Raw genomic sequence first — 12,674 nt, 5'->3', positions numbered from 1 at the left:
TCTACATACAAATCCAGAGAGGGGGGAGGGGATTTTTAACTTTGTATTCATGTATAGTACATAAGTGTTTTTCAATAATGTCATTGATGAATAATCTGTTACACTTACTGTAAGATGTGTTTTATAAAATTAATAAACAATTTAAATAGGAGTTTGAACTGTATGCGGAGGTGGATAGGGAGCCAGTGGAGTGATCTGTGGAGAGGGGTAAGTGTAGCAAGATTGGCAGTAGATAAGTCATGTGGCTGAGATTTGCACCGATTGCATCTGTATCGATTTGGATGTAAGAATATAGCTGGATGGAAATATTTGTGATCAGTGCCTCGACAGTACTTTGACCTTAAACTGAAACTGCTATTAAGCATGGCATCATCTTAACACAGGCCTCTGGCAAAACAGCAGCTACTCACTGTCTTCCCTTCAAAACGCCTTTGAGATACAGCTAACTCCCAAAGCTAGAATAATCTGAGTGAGTAACAATGGGAGGAATGATGAATATCAGTTACAAATTGGTAATGGTTATGTGCCACTTAGGTCAAATTTTTGGTAAGGATATTTCCGAGAACTGAAATGCACTTGAGACTGGCTGTCTCAATTCATTCTGTAACAGCTTCTTTTACTCTTGCAGGTTGGAAATCCATTATTCAGGGTGTCTGCTCCATTTAAAAGGGAGTATTAATCGTAACTGCATGTATTCTGGCCTAGGTCATGTCTTTGGGAAATTTAAGATGTCAAGGAAAAATGACCAAGTTACATTGCTTGAAAGGAAACTTCAGACATAGGAGGAACTCCTGTATAGAGGGTGCCAGCATTTAAGTTCCAAGAACTTGTCTGATAAATAACAGAATACTGCTTTAAGAGCAACGATTAATATGTGATGAGTGCAAAGGCTGTGTGGTAATTGTAAGAGCATGCCCAGCATGTCCTCTTCAGTTAATACACTGAAATAGACTATGCCATGCGCTAAGACTGCTTGCTATTAGTGTCTACTTCACTTCTGGGTGCCGCGCATAAGAACTGATGTCAGAGGGTGAGCCGACGGGGTCGCGAGGAGCACGTTGAAGTTTTTGTTGCTCATGGCATTGAACAACTAGTGGCGGACAGGAAGGGGAGCACACATGCAGTGGGGGGGAGGGGGCAGAGACGAGGGCAGGGAGGGGCACCACCACCCCAGGTGCCTTTCACCCTCGTTACGGCTCTGTGGGCAGGACTCGTATGTTCAACCATAACTTGTAGAATACTATAAATCATGCATGTATCCAGCATTTAAATGTGGCATTCATTTCATCTCAATGGCTAATGTAATTGCTCACCTAAACTAAAGGCACATATTTTTCCAGTTACAGAACAGGATCCTACCAGGCAGTCTTTGGGCATCTATTTATAGTGCACAGTTGTAGAATTACCTTTTCGTTGCTGATTCTAGAGAGGCTGTATAGTAGACAAGCCTTCAAGATGATGAATTTGAATGAATGTTGTTTCTCAGACTTGGCTGTGATCACTTTCCATCTGGATCTTACTTTCTCAGATGCAGTGCGAATTAATAAGCAAAACAATAACTAAATCCATAAGCAGGTTTCAAAGAAACAGAAGGTTGTTATTTTCAGGAACACTACATACTACAGGCAGTCCCCGGGTTAAGAATGAGTTCCATTTTTTAAACCGTTCTGAAGTTGAATTCGTATGTAATTCAGATCCTGTAAAAACATTAATGAAACAGTCCTCAAAACAAAGTACTGTAGTTTAAATAGAAAGAAAAGATAGGAGGTTTACACTTATTTTGGTTCTTCATCCTTTGCACTGTTTCCTCTACACCACCATATCCAACATTTCTCCCTCTCATCTCTCTCTTCCCCATGCATCTGTACTTCAGGCCTCTCCCACCACCATGGCCAATATTTCTTTCTCTCTCCCTATGCCTAACAATTCACCTCTTTCTTCATTTCCCCATGTGCACTGTCTCTCTTTCCCTCTCACTCAGGCACCCATCCCCCAACAATTCTCTCTTTCTATTCCTTCCCCCACCTCAGCATCTCTTTAACTCACTCCCTCCATTGTTCCATCCTATCTCTCAAGTTCATGCTCCCTCCCTCCTTTCTTCCTCCTTCCACCCTTTGTCCAAAGTTTGTGTTTCCTCCCTTCCTTCCTGTGCCAACATACAAGGCCGCCATCAGGGCAGTTCTACCAGTCCTGCATTCAGGGGCCCGGAGCTGACAGGAGGCCCGTGCTCCCCCAGGGTCCTAGGCCACAGTCTAGGGAGGGGGCAGTCCGCCCCAGATGCACAGGAGAGAGCTGGACGGGGCATCCTCGGAGTTCAATACATCTCGAGCCGCGAGGCTCGTCTTCTGTTCCTACCTGCCCTGCCGCTCACATTTAGCCAATTGGAAGTGTTCCCCGATGTCAGCGCTGACGTCGGAGAGAGGGCTTAAGCAAAGCCTGCCCTCCGACGTCAGCGCTGACGTCGGAGAATACTTCCAGTCGGCTATTTGTGCGCGGCAGGACAGGCAGGAAACAGGAAACAAGCCTCTCGGCTCGAGCTCCGTTTTGCTGAGAAAGTTGCAAAGATGGGCTGGGAGGCAAACGCGGAACACAAAAGGGGGGGAGGGAGTGCATTTTGGACACAAGGCATGAACTTGGGAGAGCGGAAGGGAGGGAAAGAGATGCTGAGGTGGGGAGGGAATGGGTTTTTGGACACAGAAGACATGGACTTGAGAGAGAGGAAGGGAGGGAAAGAGATGCTGAGGTGGGGGAGGGAATGGGTTTTTGGACACAAGGCATGAACTTGGGAGAGAGGAAGGGAGGGAAAGAGATGCTGAGGTGGGGGATGGAATGGGTTTTTGGGCACAGAAGGCATGGACTTGGGAGAGAGGAAGGGAGGGAAAGAGATGCTGAGGTGGGGGATGGAATGGGTTTTTGGACACAGAAGGCATGGACTTGGGAGAGAGGAAGGGAGGGGAAAAGATGCTGAGGTGGGGGAGGGAATGGGTTTTTGGACACAAGGCATGAACTTGGGAGAGAGGAAGGGAGGGAAAGAGATGCTGAGGTGGGGGAAGGAATGGGTTTTTGGACACAGAAGGCATGGACTTGGGAGAGAGGAAGGGAGGAAAAGAGATGCTGAGGTGGGGGAGGGAATGTGTTTTTGGACACAGAAGGCATGGACTTGGGAGAGAGGAAGGGAAGGAAAGAGATGGTTGTGTACACGGGGAATAGAAGAAAGGAGAATTTTTGGTCATAGGGAGGGAGTGAGGTACAGATAGTGGCATACCAAGGTGGGGGAGGGGCGGTCCGCCCCGCGCCGGGTTTACATCCCAAGAGGGTGCACAGCTGGCCACCCTCCATTGTTCTCCCTAGGCCGGCAAACTGCAGCTCTTTAGCCACTTGAGTGCCACCGCCGGCATCGGGAACAGGCCGGCGCCAAGTTCTCCCTGCTTTTCCCTGTGGGGCCGACCAACTCACGCCACTCGCGTCAATTCTGACATCAGAGAGTATGTTCTGGGCCAGCCAAGCGCTGCCTGGCTGGCCTAGAACGTCCTCTCCGACGTTAGAATTGACGTCGGGTGGCGAGAATTGGTCGGCCCCACGGGGAAGAGAAGCAGGGCGAACTCGGCACCGGCCTGTTCCCGATGGCGGCAGTGGCATCCTATTCCCCAGTGGCGGTGGCAGCATTTTCCCAATGGTGGTGGCATAGAGGAGGGCAGGGGGAAAGAAAGAAAGGAGGGGCACAGAGAGAGAGAGAGAAAGACAGACATACAGAACGAAAGAGGGTGTGGAGAGAGAAAGAAAGAAGGGGGCAGGGTGAGAGAGAGAGAAAACAGACATACAAAAAGAAAGGGGGTATGGAGAGAGAGAAAAAGAAAGAAGGGGCAGGGTGAAACAAAGAAAAAGTTTGGGGAGGGAATGAGGTCTGGAGGAGAGGAAGCATACAGGAGGCTGAAAGAAGGGAAGAAATATTGGATGCACAGTCAGAAGAATAAAGTGCAACCAGAGACTGATGAAATTGCCAAAGGTAGGAAAAATGATTTTATTTTCAATTTAGTGATCAAAATGTGTCTGCTTTGAGAATTTATATATGCTGTCTATATTTTGCACTATGGCCCCCTTTTACTAAACCACAATAGCGTTTTTTAGCGCAGGGAGCCTATGAGCGTTGAGTGCAGCGTGGGGCATTCAGCGCAGCTCCCTGCACTAAAAATCGCTATCGCGATTTAGTAAAAAGGGAGGGGGAATATTTGTCTATTTTTGTATAGTTGTTACTGAGGTGACATTGCATAAAGTCATCTGCCTTGACCTCTTTGAAAACCCGCGGAATATAAATGATAATTAACATTTTCTCTGCGTACAGCGTACTTTGTGTTTTTAAAATTTTATTGTTGGTAGATCATTTTGACTTGGCCACAAAGGTAAGGGGGAGGGAGGGAGGGTAGCTGCTGAAAGACATCTAGTAATCCTTGCAGGCTTGACTGTGCAGGGAATTATTTTTGTAAAATCATGTTTTGTTATGTGACTGGCATTATTTAGACTTTAATTTCTATGAATGAATAGAATGAAAATGATATAAATTACTTGCTTGTTTTTATGTGCATGTGCTGAAGGAAAGTGGAGAGAGAGTGGGCTGAGGACGCTGAAGGGAAATGGGGAAGAGAGAGTGGGGAGAAGACGCTGATGTATAAATTGACAATTGTACAGAATATTGTTTCTTTTTTATATTTATCCATAGCTGCATGTTAATGATGTGCTCATATGCACTTATTTATCATCATAACATATACATCATCATTAACATGCAGCTGTGGATGTGTAAGGACAGGCTGAGGAGGATGGATGGGAAGGAAGGAAGGTGCACATATCAACATATCGTACATTTTTAACATGCATGATGCAGCTATAGGCAAGCTGAGGAGGATGGGATCATACAGATGTGTATGTTCAGATATGCGCTCAGATGTGTAGTTTTTTCTGATATATTTATTAAGCTTACAGTATTTATAAAAACACATTTAATACTTGTTACAAAAAATATTGTGCAATTGTGATCTACTTCTGGCCTACAAAGGTCAAAAGAAATCCTTAACTGAGATTTTACATTCAAAAGTGAATTATAGCTACTAGCACTATTATTTATTAGTTATTTATTATGCAGATGTTTGTTAGTTTGTTATTAGTTCAGTATTAGACATATGTTAGTTTAGAATAGATAGGTATAGATTAGTTTAGTTTAGTTTAGGTTAGGTTAAGGCCCTGCTGAAAGAGTCTACCTTGACGTGGTTGCAGGCTTACAAATCTTTTGGTCAAAGAGTGCGGTGACAGAGAAAAGTATGTGTGTATTCGGCCCATGGAAGAAGGGGGGATCGGGGGGGGGAAGGGGTGCGTGGGGGGCCCAATAGGATTGCTCAGTAAGGGGCCCAGAAATTTCTGATGGCGGCCCTGCCAACGTAACCCCTTCTTCCTCCCTTCTGGTCCAAACATGACACTCCTCCTCCCTTCGGTGTCTCAATGTGCCCCTCGTCATCTTTCCCTCCATTCTATATCCCAAATTTGTGCTTCCTGTGGGCGTTTACCTCCTCTGGCCAGCTCCCTCCTCCCATTGCAGTTCTCTTTGCAAAGACGCGGCTCATGGAGTCAGCCTCCCATGGGTGTTTAACTCCTCTGGCCAGCTCTCTCCTCCCAGTGGCACTTCTCTTTGTGAAATCGCGGCCGCTGGTTCCACCATGAGGCTCACGGTTGACACGGAACCTTCCCTCATGTAAGAGAAGGTAAACACCCATCCTCTGCACCCCTTTACCTGCATAGAATGTGTACAGTGCTGCATATATCTAATTATGCTGTAGAAATGATAAGTTGTAGTATCAGTCCCAGCTCTATCCCTATCCCTATTCTTTCTCTTGCCTCCAAGGTCATTCTTCTATTCCTGTCCCCATATTCCATCCCCATACAGCTTCTCTTCTTTCTTTACCATTTTTCCTGTTTCCCATCCCAGGACCAATATCTCTATTCCCTCTCTTGCCCCCTCCCTATGGTACTGCATCTCTCTCCCCCCCTCAAATCCATCGTCTTTCTCAATCTCCCCCCCCCATCCCAGCATCTGCTTCAGTCTCCCCTTTCACTCTCTATTCCCCAAAATCATCTCTCCATACTCCCTAGCCATGGATGCTTCTCGCTCTCTCCCCCTTCCAATGTATAGTAAAGAACATATTTCAGTGTGTTAACTGCAGAAGACATGCTGGTCATGCCCTCCTACCACTCACCTCACAGCTGCAGTAAAAGTATGACACATGCAGAAAAGTCCTGAGTTTTAGTAAAAGGATCCCTGTCATGGCCTTATGCACTTTGAAACAAATCAGAATCTATAAGAGCAATTTTCAAAACCTCCTCATGGAGACAAAAAGCACAGATACTTTCTACCAAAAAAGCAAACATTATGTCTGTTCATAACACATTGCAGGAGCGGTGAAGAAGCCTGGCACAAATAAGACTTTATTGATCCTATCTAGTTTTATCTGTGTTCGTGTAAGCGGATTCTTGTAGAAAGACCCTGTTATGACTTACATAGATCATTTTTGGAGCAAATGCAATCTCAAGGTTATTCCTGGATGCTAGCACAAAAAAAAGATCAAGAATCTAGACTTCTTGCAGTTCTTTCCAAATACCATGTACTGCAGAGAGCAGAGCAATAAATGGGATTTCAATCCACCTATATACAGTATACTTCTTGCAGTACTCTGGGTTGAAATTACCCCTTACCATAGCAAGGTTTAACATTTGAAACAGGGAATGCATACAAGGTTGCAGTTATTCCCAGGATGTGCTGAATATTGATGCTACAGATGTCTGCAGTGAAAAGACAAACAGCAGCATTATTATCTAGTGTGGCATGCACTTTTTTTCCCTCTTCTCCTTGAAGATACATACCACTGGAAACTGAAGATCCTATCCAGGAAGTTTCAAAGGAAAAATAAATAAAGCCATGTCAGTTGTACAAGGTGATAATGAGCTCTGTAAAAAAAAAAAAAAAAACCTAACATGAACACTATGGTTTCCTAGAACAAAGCTGCCTGATGGAACTGAATTTGCTAATTGGGCTTTGAAGCAAAACTATCTGACTTGTCTAAGTTCTTTAGAGTTGTCTCTTATTGTCTCCGCTGTTTAAATGGATGCTCATTATTCAGCCTTAACAGCTAGTAATTGCACTGATGGCCTTAAGTGTTGCTGAATCAGTAGCAGAACATCAAATTGAATTTATTTGTACAGATTTACTGTGTTAGTGGATTTTAGATGAATAATCATCCACTAAAATGAGTGCTATTGTAAGACATTTGTTTATATCGTCAATAGCTATGGATGCTTTTCCCTGCAGCGTTCCTTAAATTGATTTCTTTTCTCATTGATAGTGATGCACTGGCTTCTAGTGTTACGGGAGAAATGTTTGCTTTTGCTAAAGTGCTTTCCCTTTATAGCCTTGTGTATAAATATTTTGTTGATAGTTAATGGACTTCTAGGAATGGGTCATGGTTGAGAATGTCAGATCAAACTGGTCCACTGAAGATTTGCATCTGAAATTAGAAGCTGGAGAAGACGAGTTTCAAAGGCGTTTAGAAGGTAGATGGCACAGGCTTAAAACAGTGCGTCAGTGAGTAACCAAACTGCATGCTGACTTTCACAACATGCATACTTTTAACTACATTAAAAACCAGTTGGGGGGGCGCTGTTGAGCCCGACTGGGATGGTCGCTTGAACAACTAGCTCCAGCAACCTTTCTTTACTTTTTGCTCTTTTGCTGCAATATTTTCGTTTTTCACCCCTCTAATTACCACCTTCAGCTGTATGAACTATGGCTTCAACTACTAAGGGCAAGAGACACAAGCCAGACCCACCTTCTCCGGCGAAAAACTCCAATTCAGAGACTTCTGATACTGCTGCATCTCCCTCCATGTCTGACTTGTGGGAAGCAATTAAAACAGTTCAAAAACTTATGACAGACACCAAAGATGCAATATCGGAGCTTAAAGAAGATCTGGCAGTGATTCACACTGATTTGTCTTCATTTAAATCCAAATTGGCTGATTTAGAAATCAAATCGGCAACTACGGAGGCTAATGTTAAAGCACTTCAGGGCCATGTGAAACACACGCTGGCCCTGGAGAAAGATATGGAAGACGCGAGTAATCGTTCTCGCCGGAACAATTTGCGTCTTTTGGGGGTCCCGGAAGGGCAGGAAGGAAACAATATGGTCACCTTCCTCGAAGCGTTCATCCCCAAACTGCTGGATCTTTCATTCACCCACGACTTCGAGATTGAGCGAGCCCACCGGTCGCCATCTTCCAGGCTCCCACGCGACCGTCGACCGCGACCCATCGTGATGAAAATCCTGAGATACCCTCAAGTTATTGCTATACAACAAAAAGCAAGATCTATGGCTCCCATTACTTATGAGGGTAACCGGATTCTTATTCTCCCGGATCTTCATAAGAACACAGTCAAAACCCGGCAGCAACTCCTAGCATTCCGTCCCCAGCTAAAGAAGATGGGCGCCCGCTTTGGCCTCTTTTATCCGGCGCGGATGCGGGTGACATATTTAAACCAAACAAAAGACTTCACCGATCCGGAGCTCTTGGCCACCTACATAGAAGAAACTTCGCCCACCCCGATTGACAATGTGTGAGTCTGATCTGCCCTGCTCTGCTAGCAGACGCATGGCTGTGCTTTAAAGAGTGACTCTCTACTTCAGAGCAATGGAATTTTCCTCACCATAATGCATTACTTCCTTTTGTAATTATGGCTCAAGTGTTTAGTTTTGTTTTTTCTTTTTGCACAATGTCTGCCTACTCTCCTTACCTCTACTGCACTCCTCTGCACCACGAGCTGACAATGTGCTCTCTGTTTGTTTCCTTTCCCGCCTTGGGCCTCGGCACCATTAGATTTAATGCTGCCTGCATCTGTTTCGGCTCTCTCTCTCTAGCCTCTCACTGTGTGCGGCTGCCTTCTGCTTTCTCCTCGGTCACTCTGACACCTTGTTTTCACTCACAGCGTGCTCCTGTATCTGTTCAGCCCTGTTAGTTCTGCTTCAACTGTTTTTGCTACCTGGATTGTTATGACTGGTTATCTTTCAATTAGCCTAATAGCTCAGTTGTTTACTCAAGGTTTTACTGCTTGAACTTGCTGATATCCTGTTTTTGTTTTCCTGCAGCAAGAGCTACTGTTTTCACAGTCTTTGTCAATAGGTTTGCTGGTGTGTGCTGTCCTTCGGCCTGGGCCTTGGCTTTGGCTTCTCAGCCCACCCATATTTTATGGCCTGCTGCTATTTAGCAGGGGGCTTTCTCACCTTTTCCAGTATATTTTATTGCTCTTTACTTCTTTCTCTCTTTATTGGTATTTCACTGATATTTATCACTCCTGTTCTATTTACTACAGATATGTATGCAGTTTCTGATGGGTATTTCATTCCTTATATTTTATATGCAGACAATTATCAGATTCTTTTTATTATCTTCAAATGTCATTATCAATAACATCTTTGAATGTCAAGGGTCTTAATAATGTAATAAAACAACGGAAGTTAATGTCATATTTGGATGATATTAAATCTGATGTTATTCTGCTACAGGAAACTCATCTTAATTCTGCTGACTCTGCCAAGTTTACCAAACGTGGTTTTCTTCCTCCCCTTTTCTCCCCTGCTGAGGATGGTAAGAATGGTGTCATTACTCTGGTGAGACAACATCCCTCCATTTCCACACTTTTTAGCTCTCATGATACACATGGTAGATGGGTAAGTGCTAAGCTTTCTATTTCCAATCATGCATTGCGAATCATTAACATCTATGCACCTAATATTGATTCTCCAGATTTCTTTCATAATATCGCCAACCATATATTGCAGGATCCAGATACTCCCGTAATAATAGGGGGGGATTTTAACCTCATTCTGGACCCTAGTAGGGACCGGAAATCGCACGCCCCCTATAAAAAATCAAAATCATGGTATGCATTGCATGATATTATGACTCAGTTACAACTAACAGATCCTTGGAGAATCCACCATAGGGATGATGAACAATTTACATTCTTTTCTGCCCCCCATGCCACATACTCCAGGATTGATTATTTCCTTGTCAGCACATCTATCTTAACACACATTCTTTCATCTGACATTCACTCCATAACTGTTTCAGATCATGCTGCCATTACAATAAATTGCACACATTTCTCCCTAGAACCTCGCAGTAAGCAATGGCGGTTTAATTCTTCACTCCTTGCTGAGGACCATTTTTCGGATTGCATTAGTGCTGCCATTGAAGAATTTTTCAAATTCAACATTCCCACACATACTAATTGGATTGTTACCTGGGACGCCTTTAAGGCATTTATTCGTGGCACTATTATTCAATTCTCAGCCAAACTTCATTCTTCTCAGAAAACTGCACAACGGGATCTGGAATCCCGCATTCGTTTGGCTGAGTCCATCCATATCTCTGATACATCTAATATACAAGCTCTAACTGATCTTCGCAATCTTAAATTGCAATACAACTCTCTTTTAAGCTCCTCTGCTGCCAACTCTGTTTTTGTTCAAGCATCCACATATTACGCCGACAATAATAAACCGGGTCATCTACTTGCAAACTATCTGAAAAAATCTCAAGATAAGATTACCATATCTTCTATTAAAGATGTATCTGGGCAGTTATCTACAGACTATTCCTCCATCTCTTCTGCCTTCCATGATTTTTATCAACAACTATATTCATCAGAAACCTCCCCCTCTATTCCTCAGCTTACCTCATTTTTATCTTTTCCCCATCCTTCACTCTTACCTACCGAGACGTCTCCTCTCTCCTCTTCCTTCTCTGCTCAGGAACTCCAGGACGCCATTAACTCTCTAAATTCGAATAAATCACCAGGCCCCGATGGCATTACTGTTGAGTTTTACAAGGCCTTTCTTCCTACTCTGCTTCCACATTTGCTATCTTTCTTTCAGTTTCTCTGCAATCAGGGCGATTCTTCAGGCTCCTTTACAGAGGCTACCCTTATTGTGTTTCCCAAACCCGGCAAAGACCCCCAAGATGTCAAAAACTATAGACCTATCTCTCTAATTAATGTGGATGCTAAAATCTTTGCTAAAATTCTTGCTACCCGGCTCCAATCTGTTCTTCCATCTCTTATCTCCCCTGATCAATCTGGCTTTATCCATAACCGATACTCCTCCAATAATACCCGCCTTTTGTCACATATCATCCACCACACTACATCTCATCCAGACAGACTCTTGATTATGGCCCTCGATGCTGAAAAGGCCTTTGATCGCCTAGAATGGCATTTTCTTTTTCATATTCTCCGTTGGTATGGATTCCCAGATCCTTTTATTGATATGATCAAAGTTCTATATTCCCACCCGACGACTCAGATTATGATTAATGGCCGTACCTCGCAACCTTTCTATCCATCCCGTGGCACCAGACAAGGATGTCCCCTATCCCCATTACTTTTTAATCTTGCTCTGGAGCCATTATTAGCGGCTATCAGACACGACCACAGAATTAATGGCTTCCAGTCTGACCAATTTTCAGTTAAACTCTCGGCCTATGCAGACGATATCCTGCTCTACATCACCCCGGACTCTCTTTCTCCTGTTCTTGAACAAATTAGACAGTACTCAGCCATATCTGGCTATAAGCTAAACATAACTAAATCAGAAATACTTCCGCTAAATTGCATCGATGTCCAAACTGATGCAATTAACTCTGGCTTCATATGGTCCCCTACCAAAATTAAATACCTTGGTTTATTCTTTGGTCCTACTCTCGAATCCACATTGAAACTTAATTCTGATTTCATCTTCTCTATCATTCACACTTGTACTTCCAAATGGTCCCCCCTCAACCTCTCCTGGTGGGGCAGACTTTCTACAATACGAATGATGATAACTCCCAAAATAAATTATGTTCTCAGTATGCTTCCATGTCTTTTTTCTCCCTCCGTCTATTCTCGTATTGAGCGTCTCCTTTCTTCCTTCTTGTGGCACAACAAACAGCCCCGGATTGCCTTGCGTAAATTAAAGTGTCCTCGGGACCAGGGAGGTGTCAACTTCCCTAGCTTTCGGGAATACCATTATGCTTTTCTATTATCTCAAGGCTCCCTATGGTCTAATCTTTTCCTCATAAGCACACCGCCCACGTGGTTATCCTTAGAGCATTCTTTACTCGATCCGTACATCATGCAACATGCACCTGCCATTCCTCTGCCTTCAGAGGCCAAACGCAATCCGATTTTACATAGTACTTGGCAAACACTTAACCATATTGACTCCATCTCAGAGAACAAATTAGCTGATTCATTAGCGGCACCTATTTGGCATAATCCCAAACTTAAAATTGACAATTCCGTGGTACTTTGGAAATCTTGGCAACAGCAAGGTCTCTGTACTATTGCGCATCTTATCAACGCGAATAAATGGATTACCTTCTCGGACATTATGGCAAAATTCCATATCCCTCCCACCCAATATTTTAATTGGATTCAGCTGCATCATTGTCTTACTGCGAGGTTCTCATCTCCCGCATCCTTGCATACTACTCCTGACCTCCACTCAAAGATACAACTTTTCTCTGCTTCCAAAGGTCAATCTTCAAATTGGTACAAGTATATGCAGGCAAAATCATATCCTTTCCTCGTCGAAT

This window comes from Geotrypetes seraphini, chromosome 6, assembly GCF_902459505.1.
Source record: "Geotrypetes seraphini chromosome 6, aGeoSer1.1, whole genome shotgun sequence".
Classification (NCBI taxonomy): domain Eukaryota; kingdom Metazoa; phylum Chordata; class Amphibia; order Gymnophiona; family Dermophiidae; genus Geotrypetes; species Geotrypetes seraphini.
The sequence above is the reverse complement of the archived record's forward strand: the minus strand, read 5'-3'. Positions refer to the sequence as shown.